At 34.4% G+C, this 25,635-nt stretch overlaps 1 protein-coding gene, 1 long non-coding RNA gene and 1 pseudogene across 2 annotated transcripts in view; 2 read left to right on the top strand and 1 right to left on the bottom strand.

Moving 5' to 3' along the window:
- The window catches only part of IL1RAPL1 (interleukin 1 receptor accessory protein like 1), a 1,455,000-nt gene that overhangs the window by 1,284,177 nt on the left and 145,188 nt on the right, over positions 1 to 25,635 (bottom strand). The gene's annotated exons all lie outside the window — the stretch shown is intronic.
- LOC116859230 lies at positions 1,620 to 21,494 on the top strand. Its single transcript, XR_004381120.1, has 3 exons — positions 1,620 to 1,634; positions 7,536 to 7,539; positions 21,428 to 21,494. It is a non-coding gene; the product is annotated as an uncharacterized LOC116859230 (long non-coding RNA).
- LOC116859240 lies at positions 21,429 to 21,592 on the top strand (annotated as a pseudogene).

The raw sequence follows: 25,635 nt of genomic DNA, 5'->3' as shown, positions 1-25,635 counted from the left end.
TGCAATTCCTAATCACAGTATAAAATGGATACTGATGTTCTGGAATTGAAGAATATACAGAAAGACCACTCACTTTTCATACAATTTCTCACAAACACAATTTTTCTCTCTACATTAATGTTAAATGAGAACAAAGGGAGTCTCCTTCACATGGCTCTTGGAATTCTTCATAAGTTTTATGACTGGAAACTGCTGACAGGAGCACATAGTACCAATTCTCAGTGTCTTAACTGTGGTTGGAAAGAGAGCCAGTTCTAAAATAACTACTATCCAAGCAACAGATGTCTTTGTAGATCAACATATTGACTTTTGTATAACACAAACTAAGATCAAAGTGCACAAAATCAATGTAGTCAAGATGATGGAAATCAGAATTTTGTAGAACTAGACCTGTAGTTAGAACTCCTAACTGATCTGTTATATTTTCATGAACATTAAATCAGAGATGATAAATAAAGATCTACATCTTGTGTTTAATATTCATGGACTATTTAGAGCACTTGAGAAGCTAGAGCCTACTATGTTTTTTTAAATACAGAAAATAAAAATGCATCAAACGATTTATTCAACAACATTATGATCTTCTATTTAACTTACTCTAGGAATGTGTATTTGCATGTTACAAACAGAGAGCAATACTATTCAGTTACTTCAAAATGACATGTAATCAAAATCTTTGGACTTCCAGAAGAGCAAGAATCTGCATTTGATCACTGATTTTTTTAACTATTTGCACTGTATTTTTTAAGGTTTCTCCATGTCTTTTAGTCACTAAATAGCTGTCCTTTTTTTTGAAGTATAATTAACATATAGTGTTATACTAGGTTCATGTGTATAATGTAATGATTTAACAATCTTATATATTCCTCAGTGTTCATCAAGGTAAGCATACTTGTAATCCCCTTTAAATATTCCTCCCATCACCTCACCTACCACCCCTCTGGCAACCACCAGTTTGTTCTCTGTATTTAAATTCTTTTTTTTTCTCTCTCTCTCTCTTTTTTCTCCTTTGTTCATTCGTTTGTTTTGATCACTAAATTCCACACAGGAGTGAGATCATATGGCATTTGTCTTTCTCTGATTGATTTACTTCACTTAGCATTATACCCTCTAGGTCCATCCATGTTGTCACTATGGCAAGATTTCATTCATTTTTATGGCTGAGTAATATTCCATTGTGTATATATACTCATCTTCTTTATCTGATTGCTGTGTTTAGGTAAGTTCTGACTTATAAAGAATTTCATAGATCACTGCATAAAACTTAAGCTTAGGTCTAGAATATATGTACACACAGGCATATGTGCATACATACCCCACATAATCAAGCAAAATCTACATATCAGTCCTGAGTTCCTACCACTGTACCTTCTTACTCAGGTAATTCAACTGAGACACTGAAATGTTTATATAATTAATTCAATTATTCATGTGTTTTTCCCTGTAAGCCATCTAAAGTGTAATTTTTAAAAATGTGTCAAATTAAACCACTGACAATGCTGGATTTTTTACAATAGAGAAAAAAAGGCCCTATCAGAGATTGGGCAGCCAATGTCAATGACATTGTTATACCTAAGTCAAGAATGGGCCATTTAAACCTGTTTAACCTAAGATAAACTGATTTTAAAAGAAGAGTTAGAGATTGTAGGACTAACTTATAATTGATTTGACTGCTAGTTTTCTAGAACTACTAGTATTTAGGTTGCAGATATGCAGGTGCACATTTTTGGACTCACTATCGCTCCAAACCCCTTTTCTTTCTAAGTCTCTGGTTAGAGGACTGACTCTCTAGAAACCATAGCTTTCTGTAGCTTCTGTTTATGAAAAAAGAAAATTCAGTTACCCCATTAGTGGGTCAATTTGGTCAAGAATCACAAAAAATCCTAGATTATTAAGATTTTTCATTAAAAAAATTATCTACAGGTATTTGTTTTGCTACTGGGTACAAAGATGGTACAGTAGAGTGGTGAGATCTTCCCTTCCAAAGAAATATGCAGAAATCCTTTTTAACGGGAGTTTCACCTACATACCCCAACTTCTAATTTTCTTAACAGTTTTAAACACCTTTATTTCAATTTTCCTCAAGTACACCATAAAAGAAGATAGGAAAAAAGAGAAACTAATAAACTTGCTCCTATGTTTTTCAAATTATATTCTAAAGAATCCTGACTGTTCAAAAAAAAATTACCTACAATTCCATGGTATTTTTCAATATGAGGATAGAGCTTATATGAAATTACCAATACTTTTACCACAAAGTCAGTATAAGATTACTAATTCAAATATACAAATTACATTCCCATCTTTCTCTTTGTAGGTTATCTAAAAAATCAAAGGAAAATACCAGAAAATGGTACTAATTAAGTACTGTCAACATTAGCTGCACTTTCCATTTATTTCACTGATATTTTTTTCTAAAAACTTGAATCATGGCATCAAGTTATTTAAAAATTTCCTTCATAAAGACCATTAAATCACCAAGGTCCAACCAATCTTAAATCATTTATGTATTTACAGCTACCTTAATTGTAAAAACACAGGAAAGCTATGTTAGAGCACAGGGTCAGCAAATGGCCACCCACAAGCCACATCTGGTCCATTGCCTTGTTTATAAGGCCCAAAAGATAAAAATGGTTTTTACACTTTTAAGTAATTTTGGGGAAAAAGAATATTTTGTGACACATGAAACATATGAAATTTAAATTTCAGTGTCCATAAATAAAGCTGTACTGAAATATAACCATGCTAAGGATGACTTTCCATTTGTGACTTCAAAAAGCATTTTAGTCCTTTACTACAATCCACGTTGGTTTTTTAGATGAACAGTTTTCAGAGAAAATGTAAATCATACAAACAGCTTACCCAATAGCTACATGACCGAGACAAATACTGCTTTTTTTGACATATTTGCATATCTAAAAGTTTAAGTGATTTTTAGAAATACCATAAACTTTACGATAAAGGTTTATTTGTGCAATATTAGGTAAGTAAATTACTGAGTTATATCCAACAGCTTCTGAAGTGCCTGTATTTGATAAGTGAGGAGAATGCGGCAATCTTGAAAGCTACTAGATAATTTTTTTTAACTCAACTACCTCCATGGTAATAATTTAAGAAGTAAGAAAGTTACATCTCTGATTTTCAGCCTGACTTCAGATGAAATTATTGAGGACATGGTACTGCAAAGTCATTCTTTGAATAGAGATGACTAAGAAGTTGACAGTTTTCTGTCTCAACAGGTTATATCTTTATAAGAGTACATTTCTCTATTCATGTCAAACCACAAATCTATCAGAAAATTAATTTGTTATAGATTATAATCCTTTATCTTCAATCTATGAAATAGCTCAGAGGAAATCAAAACCACACAAAATAATACAAAACAACTTCCCACACACTATGTTCTCCCCTTCCCTGCAAAATGAGGTATTTTATTTCCCTCAGTAACAAACTTCAGATTTCAACAATGGTTTCTCTAGCTCTGACACTACACATACCTTTCTCAAAAAACCTCCCCCTTCCATAAAATTCAGAGAAAAAGTTCACTTTCAAGACTTTGGGGCTATCTTCTTCCTTCGAACCTATCTCAGAGGGCTACTGTGGAGATTAAAGGAGTTAACAAGTACATAAATAGTTTCTGGCACTTGGTAAACACTCAGTATGTGTTGGTCGTTACCAGCATTTATTATTTTCTGAGAAGTCATAAAAAGTCTTCCTGAAATTGAGTCATTCATGAAATTTCCCTGTATTAGTTAAGAAAGGCTCCATGTCCCTTGCTTTTCCTCAAGGTATTGACCCACTTTTCCACCATTAAAGGCTTCCTTCTGCCCATATTCACCTTTTAATTTATCATCAATGTAACAAATGTAGACCTCTATTTAGCAGTAAGTCCTAACTCAATGTCACACTCGTCTACCATAAAGAAAAATATCCTTTTCTTACTTGGATGATTGTTGAGAAGGTAGGTGTTATTTGGTGAGTGAGAGAAGAAATGGGGTGGAGGAAAAAACGGTTTCTTCCTTATCTCTTTTAAAGGTAAAACTCTGTCACTTTTGTCATTTTATTTAATTCAACTTTACTGAACTGTGTGCTTTGTTAAACATCTGATATTTATGAGTAAACTAAAAAATAGCATATATTACTTTAAAATTAAATCAGTACCTACATCTCTCCTACTTTATTATTTTAAAGTATCAAATACAAGGAATTATTATGTTACTTTAGATCATTAAACATACTTAAGTAGGCTCACCTTAATCTCCACAAATAATTACCTTATTAGAGTCATCTACAAATGAACAGGATATCCTAATGTTGTAACTTCAATGTTAAGATCATACTAGGGACCATACAAAAAATTTTATAGGAAGGCAAACTAACATTGCCAAATAGAAAGAATGGCTACTAAATGCTACTTTAGAGTGTGCCAGTTTACATAAGTATTTTCATCATATAACTGATACCCACATGATTGAAGCATCAGTTGTTTGCAATGTCAAGTAATTATCTTTCCAAAGTTTATTAAATCTTTAAGGAAACACAATAATGGAATCAAATTTGACTTTGGGAATTAAATTATACTAAAATTTCCAGCACACTAGAAGGATCTTGGTGGACATGAACTAAGTTTGAGTAGATTAATACAATACACTAAATAAGAGATCTTTCCTAGATTTTTTAAAACCATTCTAACACAACATAAGATGCTGGAACATTTCTCAGTATCTGATCCCTATAAAAAAAATCAATCAGCTCTGATGACTATCTTGGTTCTAGGCTTCTAAGTAAGAAAAGATAAGAAATTTTATTTTCCATGTTACCAAAGTAAAATTGTGATATACTATATTTCATAAAAATGAAATATAGATGGCAAGCTTTGTATTTGTTAATTACATTAACCAGTTCTTTTTCTATTAATTAGCTATTTTTGAAGCCAACTTTAGAGAGCTTGTAGACAAAGCAGGAAAGGATAGAATCATCTGATGGGTAGAAATCATCTGATGACAATAATGTCACAAAAGAGCAGAGCTGCATCTTACTTGAAGGGTAGCTTTAAAGCTGCTATGGAAGGTGAAAATCAGGCATACTCGAAATTATCCTTGAGAAACCACTTACATTATCAAAAATATATAGTATACAGAATTGATAAGAAGTCAGCCAGGTTTTCCTCTAGTATTGAACAGATTGCTGTTTCTTTCGGTGGCATAGTAGTAGATGAAGTGGTTGGCATGTGTTTAGGATCCATGTTGCACAAAAAAAGAAAATCTAACTTTAATCACTAGAATGAAACTCAACTAGGAACTATCTCACAAAGTTAGAGGCATACCAGTGAAAATTGAGATAACACAAGACTAGAGAATCCTAGCTCATGCTGCTTCTTTCCAAAGTAAGGTCATTAACAACATAGGTATAGCCCAGGTATTAAACTAGACTTTACTCTTCTCACTCTTGTTATCTCTCACTTTCTCTATTACTGCTTTCTTGATTTTTCTCTGTTTATTTCTGATTAGACATAGTTAAATTTGTGTAAGTTAAGTGCATGAAAAATATGATTCTGATCTATGTATTAATAGCCTCAAAGAGGTACATGTGCATGTGATTGAATAAAATAATTTCAATTCTAGTAAATAAATTCTGAAAAATAAATCAATAAAAATTTCAACAAAGCTTCATGAACTAGGACCATCATCACAGCCTTAATTTTAACATCAGATGTTTTAAAAAACCTGCATGTCCATCAGTATAGAAAAAGCTCAGTAAATTATGGGATATTCATGTAATAACCATCATTGCTTTTGTCCCCCAGTATCCTTCTACTGTCTTCATAACAGACCTTCATAGTTCATTCTTAGATTGATACCATCCGGGCTACTTATCACATATCCCTGGCCACATCAGTGGTCCAGGAATGAGTAACCCAAATGTCCAACAGACGTCTTCCCTGGAATCCATCTAATTAGAGAAGGGAAAGTCTTTCCTTCCTTGAATATAAAGTCATGATGACGACAGACTGAAGTCATTTGTGTCCATGTTCTCTGCTAACCTGGGGCGGCGGGGCGGGGGGGAACTAAGAATTTGCAGCTGGAAAATAAGTCCAAAAAGAGTGACTTGATGATGCTGAAGTCCTTTGTTTCTATAATTCCTAAGTCCTCCTGTGTAGTGTCCTTCCTCTGTTTTGGTTACATGAATAATGAAGCTATATTCTGTATTTTTGAAATCTAGTTTCAAGTTGAGTTTCAAGATCCTTCATCCAGAAATCTGACTGACATGATAATATTCTACAGAGCCAAAAATATTTTTGAAAACTATTTTAAGACAACAAAAAATGATCATGGAATAAAATAAAATATACTTTATTACAAAGTAAAATGTACACAGGATGCAAAATGTGTCTTGTATGTGAGCACGTGTGTGTGTGTGTGTGTGTGTGTGTGTGTGTGTATGTGTGGCCAAGTATATGGATATGTCTGGAAGAGACAATCAGACTTAAAATGATTATCAATTGGGAGTAAAACCACAGATAAACTTCTCTTTTCTCCTTTTATTAATTCTCTTCTGAATGCTATTTGTCCTCTGTTATTTCTTTTTTTTTTCTTTATGATTGTTTGTATCTTATGAAATTTTCCATTCATGCCTTTGTATTTCTAGTCTAAGTTTTTCATACTGATTCATAAAAGTTCATTATATATCATGAATGTAAATATTTGTTGATTTTCATTGCAACAGTATTTCCATTTAGTCATTATTTTCTGTTTTATGTTCGTAAGTTTTTACTACTGTGATTTTTATCAGATCTTCCATCACTTACAATATTTTCTTCCATTCATAGACCAGCAATTGGTAACCATATGTTTTCTATAGGATTTTGCTATATTTTACTTCATATTTAAATTTTTAATTCATCTAAGTTCTTTATAATGATACAATCTAATCCTAATAGTTAAAACATTTTAAGTGTTATAATGCATTAAGCACTATGCTAAGATGTTCACATATTTCTTTCATTTATCCCAACATCTACTTATTAAATTCATTTTATAGATGAGAAAACTGAGGCTTAGACATGTTAAGTAACTTGTTATTAACTGGCAGAGCCAGGATTTAAATGCAGGTATTACTAACTCCCACAACAACACTATCAAGGATATGACCTATCTATCTCCTTTTTTCTGATTCACAAAATTCCTGTTTCAAATTACAATTGGGAGCTATATTTTTCTGAACATACAGTTGTATATTTCAACAAAAGAAAGACTTTTTTATATTTTATGGTACTTTATTTACAAGAATTATTCTTACAGGGCTAACCTGAAATTTCCCACATTACTACTTTGTAGACCAATCCAAATGAGATGATAAAAAGTTGGTGCTGCCCAGATCTGAGGAAAACACAAGCATTTTTCTTTAACCAACCTAAAATGACATTTGTTCTTTATTGCACAGTATAATGTTCTATAACTGAGACTTTTGATTTTCTGATCTGACAATTCTCAACAACCCCTCCTTCCTATTCATTTATTCTGTGATTATTTAAGGACTGTTGTATGATCCAGAAAAAAACACAACAGTTGGAGATAGATACCAATCCTACGGGTTTACAGACCAGTTATTATGTCAGATTCCAATTATTAATCATTTCTGACTTATAAATATTTGGTTATACTAATATTCAGTATATGAATACAGCATTTTTTTTTCACTAAATAATAATGAGTATCATACTATCCTAAAGCCATGCGAAGTTGGTTTGGCTTTTCTTCAATATGACCTCATATTTCCCATTCTACAAGTTCACCAAATAAACCAAGTTTTTAAAAACAAAAACTTTTCTCTTTAAAAATTATAATTTTAACAGTTTGAGTCCTAAAATTTTAGAAAACGATTTTTTAATTCCTCATGAGAAAGGTATGATAGCTATTGAAGCTAGGCTTAAATATCTAAAGGACACTTGTCCCTTAAAAAGTGGGCAAAAATACTGCCTTGGTGCAAAACCTCATGGGGTCCCTGATTTATGGTTGCACCTCTTTAGTGATGCAAAGACTCATCAATGATTCAGGAGGTTTGAGGCTGCTATCTCCATGCTCAAGAACCCATCAACCTTTAATGTTTGTTGATCATTTCATTATGGGCAGCACAATAGGGATATTCTCAGGTCTTCTGCAATCAAAATTCGTATTTATTTATTATTATTCAAAAATAAATTTTCCTTCTTTCCAATGTGGTTAGTCTGATATACAATTAGCACAGAAATGGCAGGTCAAATGTGTGTTTCTTTTCCTGTGACTCTCTTTAAAATGAACTGGGGTCCTAGTTACCTCCAATAATACTAACGAAGTATCTTTATTAAGTTTATGAACACATGAGTTTTTGAATACCTGATATGTCTCAGTCAACGTGGTTCTTATTCTCACTGATGTTCAAATTAACTCAACTTATGCTCTGTCCTCATTTTTAACTGAAGACAGCACTGCATCCAGAGCTGATATCATTCTGCAGGAGATAATGAGATGCTGATAAAACCCTGTGATGTGCCAACAAACAAAAAATTCAGTAAGAATAAGAAGAAAGTATATGTTTATACTTAGAGAGTAAAAGGTACTAATTTTAAGTCAAACTTATTTCATAGAAAGAGGTCAGGTTAGAAAAAGAAGGCATCTGGGAATCTAAGACAAGAAGAGATTTAAGAAGATGTTTTCAGTGGGTTCGCTTTAAATAAGAAGCTCTCATGGGGGTTTTGATTGATAAAAACAGCAGGATAGAGTAAAAATAAAGTTTGACAAATCACCAACAAAAAAGCAGTTTATACTTAAAACAGTTCTCATTTTAATTTATGAGCAACAGTCAACAATCCTGAGAATTTCTTTTTTTCTTGAGAACCTGTTTCTAAATCATGTGCCTGCTAGTCAACATTCTAATACTTACCCTGCAGGAAGTCCCTTATCTGTGGCACTCTGACATAACTAGCCTCTCTCTCTTTTGCTCTTAGAAAACAGTACCCCCTTGCTATCTTTCAAAAGCATTTCTATGGAGCCATCGCCTTTTTTACCCCCAATTTCCTGTCCCATCCTTCTATCACCTAAATGAAATTGCTACTCTAAGTCCAGCTTTTTTCAACTATTTTCCTCTAAAATTTGTTTTCTCTTATTATTTTTTTCTTCTATTTCTCCTCAAGGCACCATCATGATCCCAGTTACCTCATTTTTATTCCCCTTGCTTTCTTATAGGCAACCAACTATGTACATTTGCAATTAACTTCTGTGAGCCCCTTTTATAAACCAGATCATCTCCATTATTAATTTGTAGTACACCAACCCAGGTTCTCAGGGTTTCCTACAATAACACTTGTGGTAGCCTGTGTCATTTTCATCTTCTGTCTAGCTATCTCATATTACCAAATAAACTCCTTCAATTTTATCTTCCCACTTATATGGCCCATTTATATGAGGCATCCCACATAGTCTATAACATAATCACATGCCATAACGGTTACATGGCTTTTCAATAGCTTTTTATGCTTTCATGTTGTCTTCCCAAATGAGTAATAAAAACACTTATTTTTTATATACGATAAAAAGAAAAACAAATGGCATACAGATCCTTTACCTCTTTGGTTAGGTTTATTCCCAGGTAGCTTATGGTTTTGAGTACAATTATAAATGGAATCAATTCCTTAATTTCTTTCTACCAACTCACTGTTAGCATATAGAAATGCAGCCAGTTTCTGTTCATTGATTTTATATCCTGCAATATTGCTGAATTCCTGTATGAATTCTAGCAATTTTGGGGTGGAGTCTATAGGATTTTCCACATAAAGAATAAGGTCATCCGTGAAGAGTGAGAGTTTGAGTACTTCTTTGCCAATTTGAATGCCTTTTCTTTTTATTGTCTGACTGCTGAAGCTAGGACTTTTAGTACTATAATGAACAAGAGTGGTGAGAGTGGGCATCCCTGCCAGATTCCTGACCTTAGGGGAAAAGCTCTCAGTTTTTCTCCATTGAGAATGATATTTGCTGTGGGATTTCTGTAGATGGCTTTTATTATATTGAAGTATATTCCTTCTATCCCTACACTGTGGAGAGTTTTAATCAGGAATAGATGCTGTATTTTGTCAAATGCTTTTTCTGCATCAGTTGAGAGGATCATATGTTTTTTTTTATTATATTATTATCTTTCTTTTATTAATGTGATGTATCACAATGATTGATTTATGAATGTTGAACCACCCTTGCAGCCCAGGAATAAATCCCACTTGGTCATGGTGAATAATACTTTTAATGTACTGTTAGATCCTATTGGCTAGTATCTTGATGAGAATTTTGGCATCCATGTTCATCAGGGATATTGGTCTGTAATTCTCCTTTTTGGTGGGGTCTTTGTCTGGTTTTCAGATCAAGGGACGGAGGTAATGTGGGTCTCACAGAACATGTTTCAAAGCTTTCCTTCCATTTCTATTTTTGAAACAGCTTCAGAAGAATAAGTATTAGTTTTTCTTTAAATGTTTGGTACCCCTGGGAAGCCATCTGGCCCTGAATCTGTACTCAAAAAGCTGCTGAACACTTATGAAAGAAATTTAGGAAGACACAAAGAAATGGAAAAAAATGTTCCATGCTCGTGGATTGAAATAAGAAATATTGCTAAAATGTCTATGCTACCCAGAACAGTCTACACATTCAATGAAATCCATGTCAAAATACCATCAACATATTTCACAGAGCTGGACCAAATAATCTTAAAATTTGTATGGAACAAGAAAAGACCCCCAAATAGGCAGAGGAATGTTGAAACAGAAAACCAAAGTTGGTGGCATCACAATTCCAGACTTCAAGATCTATTACAAAGCTGTCATCATCAAGACAGTAGGGTACTGGCACAAAAACAGACACGTAGATCCATGGAACAGAATAGAGATCCCAGAAATGCACCCTCAACTCTATGGTCAACTAATCTTTGACAAAGCAGGAAAGAATATCCAATGGAAAAAAGAGAGCCTCTTTAACAAATGGTGGTGGGAAAATTGGACAGCCATATGCAGAAAAATGAAACTGGACCATTTTCTTAAACCATACACAAAGATAAACTCAAAATGAATGAAAGACCTAAATATGGGACCAGAATCCATCAAAATCCTGGAGAAGAACACAGGCAGCAGCCTCTAAGACCTTGGCCACAGCAATTCCTTGCTAGACACATCTCCAAAGGCAAGGGAAACAAAAGCAACAATGAACTATTGGGACCTCATCAAGATGAAAAGTTTCTGCACAGTAAAGGAAACAGTCAAAAAGACTAAAAGGCGACATATGGGATGGGAGGAGATATTTACAAATGATATATCAGATAAAGGGTTAGTATCCAAAATCAATAAACAAACTTATCAAACTCAACACCCAAAAGACAATCCAGTCAAGAAATGGGCAGAAGACATCAACAGACATTTCTCCAAAGAAGACATACAAATGACCAACAGACACATGAAAAAATGCTCCACATCACTCAGCATCAGGAAATACAAATCAAAACCACAATGAGATACTACTTTACACTGGTCAGAATGGCTACAGTTAACAAGTCAGGAAATAACAGAGGTTGGCGAGAATGCGGAGAAAGGGGAACCCTCTTACCCTGTTGGTGGGAATGCAAGCTGGTGCAGCCACTCTGAGAAATGGTATGCAGGATCCTCAAGAAGTTAAAAATAAAACTACTCTATGACCCAGCAATTGCACTATGTGGTATTTACCCCAAAGATACAAATGTAGTGACCCAAAGGGGCACCTGCACTCCAATGTTAACAGCAGCAATATCCACAACAGTCAAACTGTGGAAAGAGCTGAGATGTCCATTGACAGATGAATGGATAAAGACAATGTAGTATATACATATATATACCACATCATCTTTACACACACACACACACACACACACACACACACATATGCATATGATGGAATATTACTCAGCAATCAGAAAGGATGAATACTTAACACTTACATTGACATGGATGGAACTGGTGGGTATTATGCTGAGTGAAATAAGTCAATCAGAGAAGGGAAATCATATGGTTTCACTCGTATGTGAAATAGAAGAAACAGCACAGAGGATCATAGGGAAAGGGAGAGAAAACAAAATGGAAGAAATCAGAGACGGAGAGAAACCACGAGAGATTCTTAACTATGGGAAACAAACTGAGGGCTGGTGGAGGGGCGGTGGGGGGGATGGGATAATTTAGTGATGGGCATTAAGGATGGCACTTGATGTGAAGACCAATGGTGTTAATGGAACTGGTGAATTACTGAACACTACATCTGAAACTAATGTTGGCTAATTGAATGTAGATGAAAAAGTAAATAAATAAAAATAATTTTTAAAGATTTATTTGAGAGAGAGAGAGTAAGCACAAGTGGAGGATGGGGTAGAGGGAAAAGCAGACTCTCCACGAAGCAGGGAATCCAATGTGGGACTCGATTCCAGGACCCTGGGATCATGACCTGAGCCAAAGGTAGACGCCCAACCTACTGAGCCACCCAGGTGCCCAAAAATAATAATAATTTTTTAAAAGAAAGAAAAACAAATGGGCTGTTGAGAGGGAAAAAGAGTGATAAAAAGGTAAGAGGATACCAGGAATTAGAAAAAGGAAAACAGTAATCTAATTGTGTGGAATGGTGAAAGAACGAACTATGAAGCAGCCTATGTGTATTCAGTTTTCAGGCCCAATAAGAGCTTCTGTGGCACCTCTGGACAAACTGGAAATAGGAACCTCTTCTCAAGACACTGCTGGAAACCGTTTTAACATACAAACAAATCAGTGATGTCTCCGAAGTGGAGGCACCCCTTCAAGCTGAAGTGCACCACTTAGAAATCTCTGAATAGCAGCCTTTTTTTTTAATACCCTGTAACTATGCCATCATTGCAAACTCAAGTCTGTCTGTCTGGGCCTTACTTTCCAAATTTGTCAAAGAGATAAAATAATTCCTACTCTAACTTCTTCACTTAATTACTGCAGAGAAAAGAGTAGTCAACAACCCAAGCTGGTGTGACACGCAGGCTGGAAAGAAATCAAGGTGTGATAAAGAACAAAACTTTAAGAACATCTGGAACCATAGGAATTAACAAGTGCTAAGATGTTTGTTGTTATGTTTGTGTTTTTTTTTGTAATTGCTTTGTGCTGTTTTGTATCACTCATAAAGTGATTGTGAAAAAAAGAAAAGTTATAAAAGCTGAGATAGATGAAGAAAAGGCAAAATAACTTGTCTATTGCATCTTCTGAAAGATAAAGGAGGAAGGAAAAACTTTTCTCATGGGAAGACATATTACAATATCATTAATAGCCAAGGATTAACATTTAGCATGAACTAAGCACTGTGTTTAGTATCTTCATTAATCTGTTCTTCTTAGCAATTCTTTAAGAGAGACGCTAATACTAGCCCATTGGGCAGATGAGAAAAATGAAAAGCAAAGGCAGGATATAAAAACAGATTTTTTAAATCTAGAGGCCCTTCTTTAACAAGGCTGTATCCTAAACAGTTGCTTCACAGGAGATGAGCATTACAGTCTAGCAGGAAATAATATTGAGATGCACTTATTAATTCAATTGGAATGAATCCAGGGTACACATATGCAGTAATTCAAATGCTAGGAAGCAAAAAAGCTCGATGTACGTTCCAATTCAGCATGAAAACAAAAATTCTTTAGACACTATACAGTAAAAAAAGGGTCGAGCTTTAGGAACAAACTACAAATACTGTGACACTGCTTTTAAAAGGTGATTAATAGGAGCCAGTCTTGTAAAGGTTGGAGAGAGTTGGGGATTTGGGCTGTAGAACACAACTGTGAAACAGAAAAGTGACAATGTGGGAAGAGTGCTGACCACCTGCCAAGAGATTTTCATTATGTTACAGAGAGATATTATTGGTACTATATGAAAGACAGCTGAAGACATGATATAGCCGTCACTTGCCAGGTCACTTCAGTGTAGAACAGTTAAGGAATGTGGTTTCAGTCTGGAGTGCAGGGACACCACAGTGCCTCCTAAAAAGAGAACCACTAGTAAAAATAAAACATAAATGCCCAAGGACATGTCATAATAAAAGGGAGGAAGGCACAGTTGTTGGGCCACTTCAAGACCCCACATACAAGGCAAAAAGGAGAGAAAACAAGAAACATCTGTACAAATGAAATAGGGACAGTTTCCCAGGGAAACAAGAGCAAAGAGAGAACACAGTGAGTATGGGCAGACTTAGATACAGTTCAAGAAAATGGATTTCAAGTTGCGGGGGAAAGACATATTTTTTAAAATTAAATTAAAAATAAATACAGTAAGGAATTAATAAATTCTACAGAAAAAGTACTGAAATGTGTGAGGAGTGAGTGAGGAACAGCTCTGTGTACAGGAAAGCAGACAGAGGGAAGTAGAAGCTTTCCCAGATACCGTTCTCAAAATAGGATCCTCCAGACTAGTAGTATTAACCCCTGGGAACTCGACAGAAATGAAAATTATAAGGCCCCAACTAGGACTTATGCAATCAGAAACAGGGAGGGGGGCTTCAATCTGTGTTACAATAAACCTTCCAAGTGATTGTGATGCGTATTCAAGTTTGAGAACAAATGCTCTACGGAATAGATAGGAGAATACAAGTAAAGGGAGTTCAGCTGAATTAAATGACAAATACAGGATGGGGAGGACAGAAAGAAATGACCACTGAAGTTTACAGTTACAGCCCATGGATTCTCATAGAGGAGAAATCAAATTTCACATAATTTTAGTCAAAAAAGAGAGCTTAGTATGATTGGGAGGAATGCAGTGTAACTCAAGAAACTACATTCTTAACTATTTAGAGCATCTGGTAAAACTTCCTATGCTGATGGAAATGTTCTATACCTGCACTGTCCAATGTGGCAGCTGCTAGACCCATGTGGCTATTCAGCACTTGAAAATATGACTAGTTCAACTGAAAAACTCAATTTTTAATTTTAATGAATTTTAATTACTTTAAATGGCCACATGCAGCTAATGGCTACTACATTTGACAATATAAATTTAAAGCTAATTTTGTATCAGTCAATGGGACATGAATAATGCCAACATGGAGTTGTATTTGTGAACATATTTAGTAACAGATAATCTACACTGGAAGATATGTGATCATGTAAATGAACTGGGGTTTGAGCAGTATCACATTTATGCATGTAGCTGCTCAACATCCAAATAAACATAAAAGAAGGAAGCATTTAATATCTATGCTTTGCTGATTCAGTCCCTTTCAGTGTTGCCCCAGAAAAAAGATAATAGGGCTCAAAGTAACTGCATGTTATCCAACAAAATATACTTAGAATCCCTTTGCAAAATATAGCATTTGAAATTTTATATTTAGATAACTGCTGTCAGATTTATGACAAAACCAGATACAGATGGAGATGGTCCTCAGAATGACTAGATAAATGTGTAGGTGAAAATACAGTGGAATGCAAAGTAAAAACCCATATTTTGGTAACAAACTCAAAAAATTAGTAGATTTTCAACAGTGTGGACAGAGAACAAATTCTTATTGAAAAGGGAGAAAATCTAATAAAAATATATATTCAAGAGGAAGAATGAACTATCTTACTTTCAAGAGTTCATACTGTAAGGGAGCAAGTTAAAATGGCGTAAGAAATATATTCAAGGGAAGGAGAATATTGAAATGCCTTGAAGAACAAAATGAATACTTCTATTGTAGAAGCATTTAATGAGTTGGAGAAAAGATTTTTTAAAATAGAGGTTAAGAAATTGTAAAAATTGGAGCAAAAAAGTAGAAATCAAAGAGCAAGTGAGCAGAGTATGTAGAATAAGAGCCAAAGTGATGAGCAAAGAGGTCATACAAGAATAAAGCACAACCTAGAGACAAGTTACAATGTTTGAGAAGAAAGCATTCTGCTTTACAAGATTAAAGAAGACAACTGAAGATGCTAAAGGAGAAATAGTCGATAAGAAATAATTGATAATAGCTGATAAAAAAAAAGGTTTTCAGAGTTTTCTCTCTGCCTTTCCCTCTCTCTCAAACTCTCTCTTCTTTAAACAATGAGTTCAAAGAAAGGAAAAGATACAGAAAGGTGTGGGTGAATCTTCAGATGACAAGGGATAAAAAGGCTGTGATATTAATACATTGTCTCCATGGCTCAAAAGCAACCAGTATAATCAACTTGCTAGTAAGACCTGACACCTAATTACTGGGAGGAAAAACAGACTTACTAGCATATCATAGTTTTAAAAATGTGTTAAGGATGGTCTTAAAAAGCAAAGATCATTGGGGCCACTCAACCATGATTGTAAGTTCTAAGAAAGAATATGGCTGCCCTGTTAGTAGTAGACCATAGAAGAAACAAGATGACATGGTGCACTATTATTAGAGAATGGATATTTGAAGAATTTAAGTGAAATAACAATCCCAAACACAGGAGGAAGATTTGGAACATATTCATTGTTTTGGGTCAAGAAACAAATTTCTGTTAGATACATGAGTTTGTTTTTTTTTTTAAATTCTTGAGATCATGGACAGAGTTCCACACAAGTATCTATAATTTGGTAACATCATATACCCATGAGATCAGAAAATCTATATTTATTTAACTAGTCATGAAAGAAATTCAATAGGCAAGAAAGGGAGAAAAGCCACCTGTGGTGTTCCCTTCCTTATGTATTATCTAGACCAGTGGTCAGCAACCTTTTTCTACAAAGGGCTAGACGGTAAATATGTAGGCTTTGTGGCTTCTCTTGAACATATGAAGAGTTGGGTGTGAAAACCACTAGCAGCATGGAAATAAATGAGTATGGTTATTTTCCAGTAAAACATTATTTGCAAAACAACGAGCAAATTTAGTCTGTATGCCATAATTTGCATACCTCTGGTCAAGAGACATTTTTTTTTTCAACGGAAGAAAGTCAAATTTAATAGGTGTACATACAGGGAGAGGGTAAGTTTCTGAGAGAAAAAAAGACAAAGATGTGAGACAGCAGTATACATGATAAACATAAATCAACCTCTGTCTTGAAGGTATTTACTTATTCAATAATCATTATTTCAATAATGGGAAGAATGGAGATTAGAATTCCAAAACAGAGCATGCCTGAGAAGTACGAATAAGAATCCATAGTCATAGACAGAAAAATGTTGCCAGCTTATGTCTTGGCAACTCAAAACCATTCCTCCTGCTATGCTCCCTCCCTGTATCACCGGGACCAGAAGCCTGAGTATCTAACACATTTTCCAGAATCTTCTATCAGATTTGCAAGCCAAGGAGATGCTGAAGATTTAATATGGCTTACTGGGCGGTGGAAGGCAGAGGTGTGGGTTTCTGCAGGTAAGACATTTTTACAGCAGCCACTGGGCATTTCCCCAAAAGTCACCTGCTTTGATGATACATGCAGTGCTGAAAATTGCTGGTGGTTTCCTGTGGGCTACAGAATTTCCAGACTCTCTGAAAGACTGTGGTCAAATGAACAATTAGAGTCACTTCCCCTGAATTTCATTCCCTTAGTCTTTCCATGTGGTTTGGTAATTAATTCTAACATCAAATCTCTTCACTGCTTAAAATCTGTAGAGCAACACATCTTTTCTGACCAATCTCCAACTAATACCATGTTAGTATAGAACTGAGAATGTAACATTAAGTGCATGAGCTAAGAAGATTATTTTCATATGCTTTAGAGGGGACAAGTTGTACAAATAAACTGGTATATGGAAACAAAAGTTGCAGAAACAAAAGAATATATAGGGAGAATATAAAAAAGTATATCATTATAATATTAAGCTATGGTGAGCAATTCCTAAAGCCAGTATTTTTGTAAATTTGTTATTTTTAAAATGTGCATGCTGGTTTGGAACAAGTTATTTCACACTGTAAAATATAAAAGCTAACGGTATATAGTGAGCATCATCTTTGGGCATCACAATTTTCTTTTCACAACTGTTAAAATCATCCTGCAGGGAAGACACGGTTATCCTCTTCTTACCCATTAAAAACCTTTGGGCTAAGAGAAATTAAAGAACTTGCCTAAGGTTATACAGCCATTAAATGGCAAGGCCAGGATTTGAAAGAACTGCTTGGGTCCAACACTGGCATCCTTTCTGCTCTACTATGTCCAAAAGCCACTTGCATTTTTGCAACTGGAGCCAAACAAGGCTGGGCTGACGACCACAAAAGGATTTCAGTCAGATAGTTTTTTGAAGATACATATTGAGATTGAAGTTATTCTTCCCTTCTTTTATTCACAAAATTTAGTTATTCAAAACTGATTTTGTACCAAGTAAACATGTCTGACGTGGTTCCTGATGGACCTTATATTTCAACTACAGCTGTAACAACACTAATGTTAATGGAGTATCTCCTGATGTAAAAATAAATGCACAAGGAAATAAATGTGTATATAACTTATAAGCAAGTAAAAATCAAATAGCAAGGACTAAAAAACAAAGACCAAACATTCCTTTACATGGAAACTTAAAGGAAACATTTACTATTAAGATATAAATGTGTAAGCAAATTTATAAATACCTATCTAAGTAGGAGACTCTACAGACTAAATAATAAGTAAACATACAAAGGAAACTCTTATAGAAGCTTATTAAAAGAAAGATAAAAAGTACCAAGAAGTAACTGGCATACATATATGCCAGTTACACACACACACACACACACACACACACACACACATATATATAGCTAATGATACACCAAGGTGGTATAAAAAAATCTATAAATATTTAAGGATCAAAAGGACCTCTGGGAGAATAAAACATACTATAGAAAAAAGAAAGTGAAACAGGTGAAAGGAAAACAATGAAAAATTGAGGATGTCACACTTATAAGAAATTGACAGGCCTGTGGAAATAGTGTCTTAATATATAATGTAACACAGAATCACAACTGAAGTCTACAGCCAGAGTTGAGTACTCCCCTAGTATATCTAGAGGCAGAGTTATCTCTAAATCATCCCCCAGGCTAGAAGACAATCCTCTGACTTACAGACTGGCAAAGCAAGAAATATCATTTCAATATTTAAAAAGTATTGCTGGCTCATTTGAGACAAGTATTCTCCTATATACATAACCACTTCTAAACTGATTTGTCTTAAGTCAATATACTTAATAATCTAAATATATGTATCATCTTGTAAAGTTTTTGCCACTTAGTTATTTAAACTAAACAGAAAATGTTTAGCTTTTCCTTTTTAAGTACAGGAACAACTGTCTGGGTAAGTATGTAGAAATAACTCATTCCATCACCCAGCAGCAAAAAAAGTATGAATAACTTAACAAAGGACTATGATGAAAGCTAACACTCCAAATATGACATAAATTAAAATATATAGTACCTATGAAAATTAATACACTGTATAAAGAGCTATACAAAAACCTTCGCACATTTACTAACTTAGCTGAACCATTATATACTGTGGCAAATGGGAAAGCAACACATACTTAGAAAGTCTAATGAAAAAAACAGGGAGTAAAGAATTAGCACATTCTTTTTGTCATTTTAAATAAAGTTTTTAGCTCATAATTTTATGAATTTATTATTTCTTTTGAGCTTTAACAATCTGAACATGCTAGGACAAATTAATTGGCATCTGATCACTTACTGCTTACTCTCTTCTGATGTTTTAACCAAGTGCTCCATCAGCAGATGCATTTGAGTTTTCATCAAATTTTCTTAGGCTACTGGTTTCTGCCACAGCAAAGTATTGTGGATATAGCTGTGGAGAGAGTTACCTACAGCCTGTAGGTGTACACGTATGTGTGTGTTTTTTTTATTAGTAGTACTATGGTAAAAACATTTGAGATCTATCTTCTTAAAACATTTTTAAATGCACAATACAATAGTGTTCATTCTAGGCACAATGTTATACCACAGATCTCTAGAACTTACTCACCTTATATAGCTAAAACTTTACACCCACTGAAGAGCAACTTCCCATTTACCCTTCCCACCAGCCCATAGCAACCACCATTCTACTCTAAGACTCTAGAAATTTGACTATTTTAGATACCAGATATAAGAGGAATCCTGGAGTATTTGTCTGGGGGTTGGCTTATTTCACTTAGCATAACACCCTCCCTATAAATACATGTTGTCACATATGGAAGGACTTCTTCCTTTTTAAGGCTGAATAATATTCCAGTGTGTGCTTCTGTATGTGTGTGTCTGTGTGGACCCACCATACTGTATTCCATAACATGAATCTCCACCAACAAAATACAAGGGTTTAAATTTCTCCATATACACACCAATGCTTTTTAAAAAAAATAATAGCTACCTCACAGGTATGAGTGAATTCATTATGACTGATTTGCATGTCCCTCATGATTAGTGATGCTGAACATTAGTGATGTTGGCCATTTCTAGGTTTTCTTTGGAGAAATATCAATTAAAATCTTTTCCTCATTTTTAATTGGGTTGTTTTATTTTTGCTGTTCACTTACAGGAACTCTTTGTATGTTACAGATATTAGCCCCTTATCAGATAAATTATTTACAAATATTTTCTCCCATTCTACAGGATGCCTTCTCATTGTTGACTATTTCCTTTGCTATGCAAAACCTTTCCAGATACAGTTCTAGTTGTCTGATTGTGTTTTTCTTGCTGAATTAAGGCATTTTAGTTTCAGCATTACAATTTAGAAACTGTGAGACCTTGGGCAATTCACAAAATTTCCTTATCTTGATCTTCCCTTCTTAAGTGAGGGTACTGTATGATATCTAAGATCTCTAAAAATCCTAAAATTTAGAAAAATAATTATATTCCCATGAATAAGATACAACTTAGAAAGTGATTAGTTTCCAGATGTTAATTATTCATTGATTAACATATTAAGGTACTACTATGTATAAATCATAGTGAGATGAACTTTTTATCATCATATATGTACCAGGTATAATTGTTTTAAGGAAACTAATCAATCAAGAATATTCACTTATAAAATTTTTGTCCAACAGAAAAAAAGCCAAATTCTATCACACTATATCTCTTCTACTCCAATCATTGGCTTGAAATGATTTTTCTTAGAAAAGCAAGTTAGGAAATGGGATATCAGAATTAAATGAACAGACCTATACCATTCATTGAAATATTCCATTTCCTTAAACAATCTTTGGTATTTCCATTGTCCATCAACTGCACATTTTCGACCTACTCTACCACTGGTAGAAACCTATTTGTCACTTGTAAAGAGTTTCAAAAATTTACTACCCACTGATTAAGAAAAAAGTTCTTTTATTTTGTCCTCAATGTAATTCTTTCAAGCCTCAGGAAGTGCCTCTTAGTTCCAGTATTCTGACTTTGGTAAATAAGAATGTGTTGACCTTTCTCATACAATTTTTTATTTGATTTGCTTGGATCATATATTCTCTTCAGCATCATTTTTTTTAAAAGAGAGTTTCCTTTAAATTTGTCATAGCAGCTTTGCGCAGTGGCAGTATTGTAGCCAATGAGGTTTATCCGAGGCGTGATTATTGCTAATTAAATTTGTCATAGTATGGAAGTTTTCTCCCCCAACATGTTCAGTCCACTTTATAATTTACTGTATTCCCAACTCTAATTTTTCTTTTAGTTACAGATGTAGAAATGCAATGGTTTTGTGTAAGCACTGTGTTTTCCAGTTTATTTCTAAGATATTTCATAGCAAGAATTCTCTACCTCCCATTACCAGTCTGCTCTCTACCTTTTCGCCCTTGGTAATGGCATTTGTCCCACAACTCTTAACAGCATCTTTAGGCTGATGACTCCCCTGCCATTTATATTTCCAAAATAATGCTGTCCTGAACTCCAATCTCACACAGCCAGTTACTTTCTTAACATCTACACGTGCAAGACTATTAACCTTGTCCAACTTCACACGTCCTTAAAAAAAAAAAAAAAACTTTCTTGATTCACCTCCTTCTACAATCTGCTTTTTCCCTGCCATGGGTTCATATCCTGAGTATACAATTTACTACCTGTGTGACCTTGGGCAAATTACCCAACATCTCCAGGTCTCAGCTGCCACATCATAGAATTGCCATGCAGATTTAAAAAGTTAATATAGGTAAAGTTTTTAATTAGGGCCTGGAACACTGAATGTATGTAAGCTCTTTTTTTAAAACCCAACAGCACAGAGACAACTACTACTGAATTACTCTCATCTGTCTGTCATAAGCATATTAGAAGATATAAATTCATTACACCCTTCAGGAACTTCCTCAGGCTGAAAAGGGAAGGACAAATTGAGCAGTATTTTGAAAGGTACATCCAGGATAAAACAGGAATCACACATAAACAGTTACAATTCTCCATTAATAATTATATTCTTCTCAGGAACAGTACTTTACAGATTACAGTGATTTGTAATGTGTCTTATTGTACTTGATTTATACCAAAACCTTTCAGTAAAGGGATTATAGTATCCCTTTTATAGACAAAGAAATTGGGTTCCTAAAGATTAAGTAATGGCTGAAGAAACAAAAGAATCTATGTCTTCTGGCATTGGTATGGTCTTGCCACTCTTCAAGTTGCCTCTGTCATTTAAATTGTGTTTGTGTTTACTCTTCTTTATGGTAACAGCCATTTATAATATACACTGTACACTTCTTGGCAAAGAATGTACAATATTTCTCCTACTCTTCTTCTCCAAAGAAGACTCAGATGGACTCCATCAATTAATTCTAGAACACCATTCTATATTCCAATACATAATGGAGTCCACCTGATTTGACTACCTCCAAATAAAATTTGAGAGTGGAACTCTGAAAGTTTTCCAGTGAGGACTATAGGAAATAAAATTAGGAAAACACATTTTATCTTTCCATTCCTTACATCAAATTCAGTACTAACAAACACAAGTACTTAACATCCACTGAATTTGAACTGAGAATCTACTGTTTCTATCTGCCCAGGCCTTGTCCTACACAATATTAATAGTGATCCTATATTTGGCTGCAATCTTGCCCAGAATTAGCTTTAAGAAATCAATAATGGATTTCAGGGTCTTTTACTGATATTTTAATTTGTTTGTCTGATATATCCTAATTCAACCATTTTCAGCCAGTTGTTAGCTATATTCTTCTCACACGAATAGTCTTGCATTTTTCTAAATTTTGCTTTTCCATCATGTCCCAATGAGATTTTCTGCCAGTCTCTGTAAAGAGAACTGAAATTTCCCATTACTACTGCCCAAGCTAATTGTTCACATTCACCAAATGAATTTCAGTCTGAATATTCTGATCAGATATTCTATCCCCATTTTAGAAACAAAGAATATAAACCCCTATTTAAGATGGGAAAATAGGAATTCACAACTATGAATCTCTTGTGAAGAATAAAATCAGCTTTAACTAAAGAGAAATTATCAAACAGACATTTGAACCAAAATTCTTTGTTTATTCAGGAACTCTGTTGAAAAATTTCCTTGGTTTGTGCTAAAAAAAGGTAAAGGACACAGAATAACTATAAAGCAGGTCAAAAAACAAAGAACCTATTCACTGAGTTGAGGTAAAAATTTCAAGACTGAATGTGACTATGTTCTATTTTATATCCCAAGTTACAGATCTTCATTTTGCCTTCTTTGAACAAAATGAGATAAGCAATCCCTTGGCAAATTGTTTTGCTAGAGTCTGTTTACTCATCTAAAATATTTGCATAGACTTCAAGGTTTGTGAAGCACGTTTAGATAAGTACTTCAAGGTACAAAATATAACTCCTTCTCAGCGAGATTGTCTTTGGCCACTTTAGAGAACTACAGCCATCCTGCTCGGATCTATGCTCATGGATTGGAAGAACAAGTACCATTCCAATGTCAGTATTACTCAAAGCAATCTACAGATTTACTGCAATCCCTATCAAAATACCAACATCAGTTTTCATAGAACCAGAACAGGTAATTCTAAAATTTGTATGGAACCACAAAAGATCCCAAATAGCCAAAGCAATCTTGAAAAAGGAGAAGTAAAATGGAGCTATCACATTCCCAGATTTGAAGATACACTACAACTCTGTAGCACTCAGAACAGTATGCTACTAGCACAAAAACAGACATACAAGTCAGTGGAATAGAGAGTCCAGAAAGAAAACTATGCTTTTATGGTCAATTAATCTATGACAAAGGAGCCAAAAATATACAGTGGGGGGAAAAAAGGTCTCTTCCAGAAATGGTGTTGTGAAAACTGGACAGTTCCATGTAGAAGACTAAAATTGGACCACTTTCTTACACCATACACATGAATGAAACATACAAATGAATGAAATATTTAACGTGAAACTTGAAACTATATAATTCCTAGAAGAAAACAGAGGCAGTCCTTTTTTGACACTGCTTGTGGATATCTTTTCCTAGATTTGTCTCTTCTGGCAAGAAAGACAAAAGCAAAATTAAACTATTAGGACTACACCAAAATAAAAAGCTTCTGCACAGGAAAGCAAGCCATTAACAAATTGAAAGGCAACCTAGTGAATTAGGGAAGGTATGTGCAAATAATACATCCAATTAATGGGTTAATTGCCAAAAATATGGAAAACTCATACAAGTCAACAACAAAAATAATCCACTTAAAAATCAGCAGAGGATAGGGCGCCTGGGTGGCTCAGTGGGTTAAGCCTTTGCCTTCGGCTTGGGTCATGATCTCAGGATCCTGGGATCGAGCCCGGCATCGGGCTCTCTGCTCGGCAATGAGCCTGCTTCCTCCTCTCTCTGCCTGCCTCTCTGCCTACTTGTGATCTCTCTTTCTGTCAAATAAATAAATAAAATCTTTAAAAAAAATCAGCAGAGGACCTGAAGTATCATTTTTCCCAAGAAGACATACAGATGGCCAACAAACACATAAAAACACGTTCAATACCACTCATTATCAAGGAAATGCAAATCAAAACCACAATGAAACAGCACTTCACACTAGTCAGAATGGCTAAAATTAAAAAAAAAAAACACAAAAAATAGTAAGTGTTGGTGAAGATATAAAGAAAAAGGAACCCTCATGCCCTGCTGGGAATACAAATTGGTGCAATCACTGTGAAAAACAGTATAGAGGTTTCTCAAAAAATTAATAAGAGAATTACCATAGGATCCAGCAGTTCCACTACTGGATATTTACTCCCAGAAAATGGAAACAGGAATTCAAAAAGATGTATGCATCCCAATGTTTACTGCAGCATTATTTAGAAGTGCCAAGATATGGAAGCAACCAAAGTGACTATCAATATATGAATGGATATAGAGATCAACTGGTAAGTACATAGAATGAATTATAACTCAGCCATAAGAATGAAATGTTGACATTTGTTGCAACATGGATGGCCCTAGAGGGTATTATATCAAGAGAAGTAAAAGAAAGGAAAATACCATAATATTTCACTCCTACAAGGAATTTAAGACACAAAGAAAAAAGAAAGAGACAAACAGACTTAAATATATAGAACAAAATGGTAGTTGCCAGAAGGGAGGTGGGTGGAAGAATGGGTGAAATAATTAAAAGGGATAAAGAGTACACTTACCTTGATGAGCACTGAGAAATACATAGAATTGCTGAATCATTATACTATATGCCTGAAACTAATATAATTGTATGTTAATTATACTTGAATAAAAAACTGTTTTATAATGAAGGAGTTGTACATCAGTTTCAGGATTACATTTTG

The sequence above is a fragment of the Lontra canadensis genome, unplaced genomic scaffold, assembly GCF_010015895.1.
Source record: "Lontra canadensis isolate GAN:19392208 unplaced genomic scaffold, GSC_riverotter_1.0 scaffold151, whole genome shotgun sequence".
Classification (NCBI taxonomy): Eukaryota; Metazoa; Chordata; class Mammalia; order Carnivora; family Mustelidae; genus Lontra; species Lontra canadensis.
Note: the sequence above shows the minus strand (reverse complement) of the source record. Positions and strands in the feature narration are given on the sequence as shown.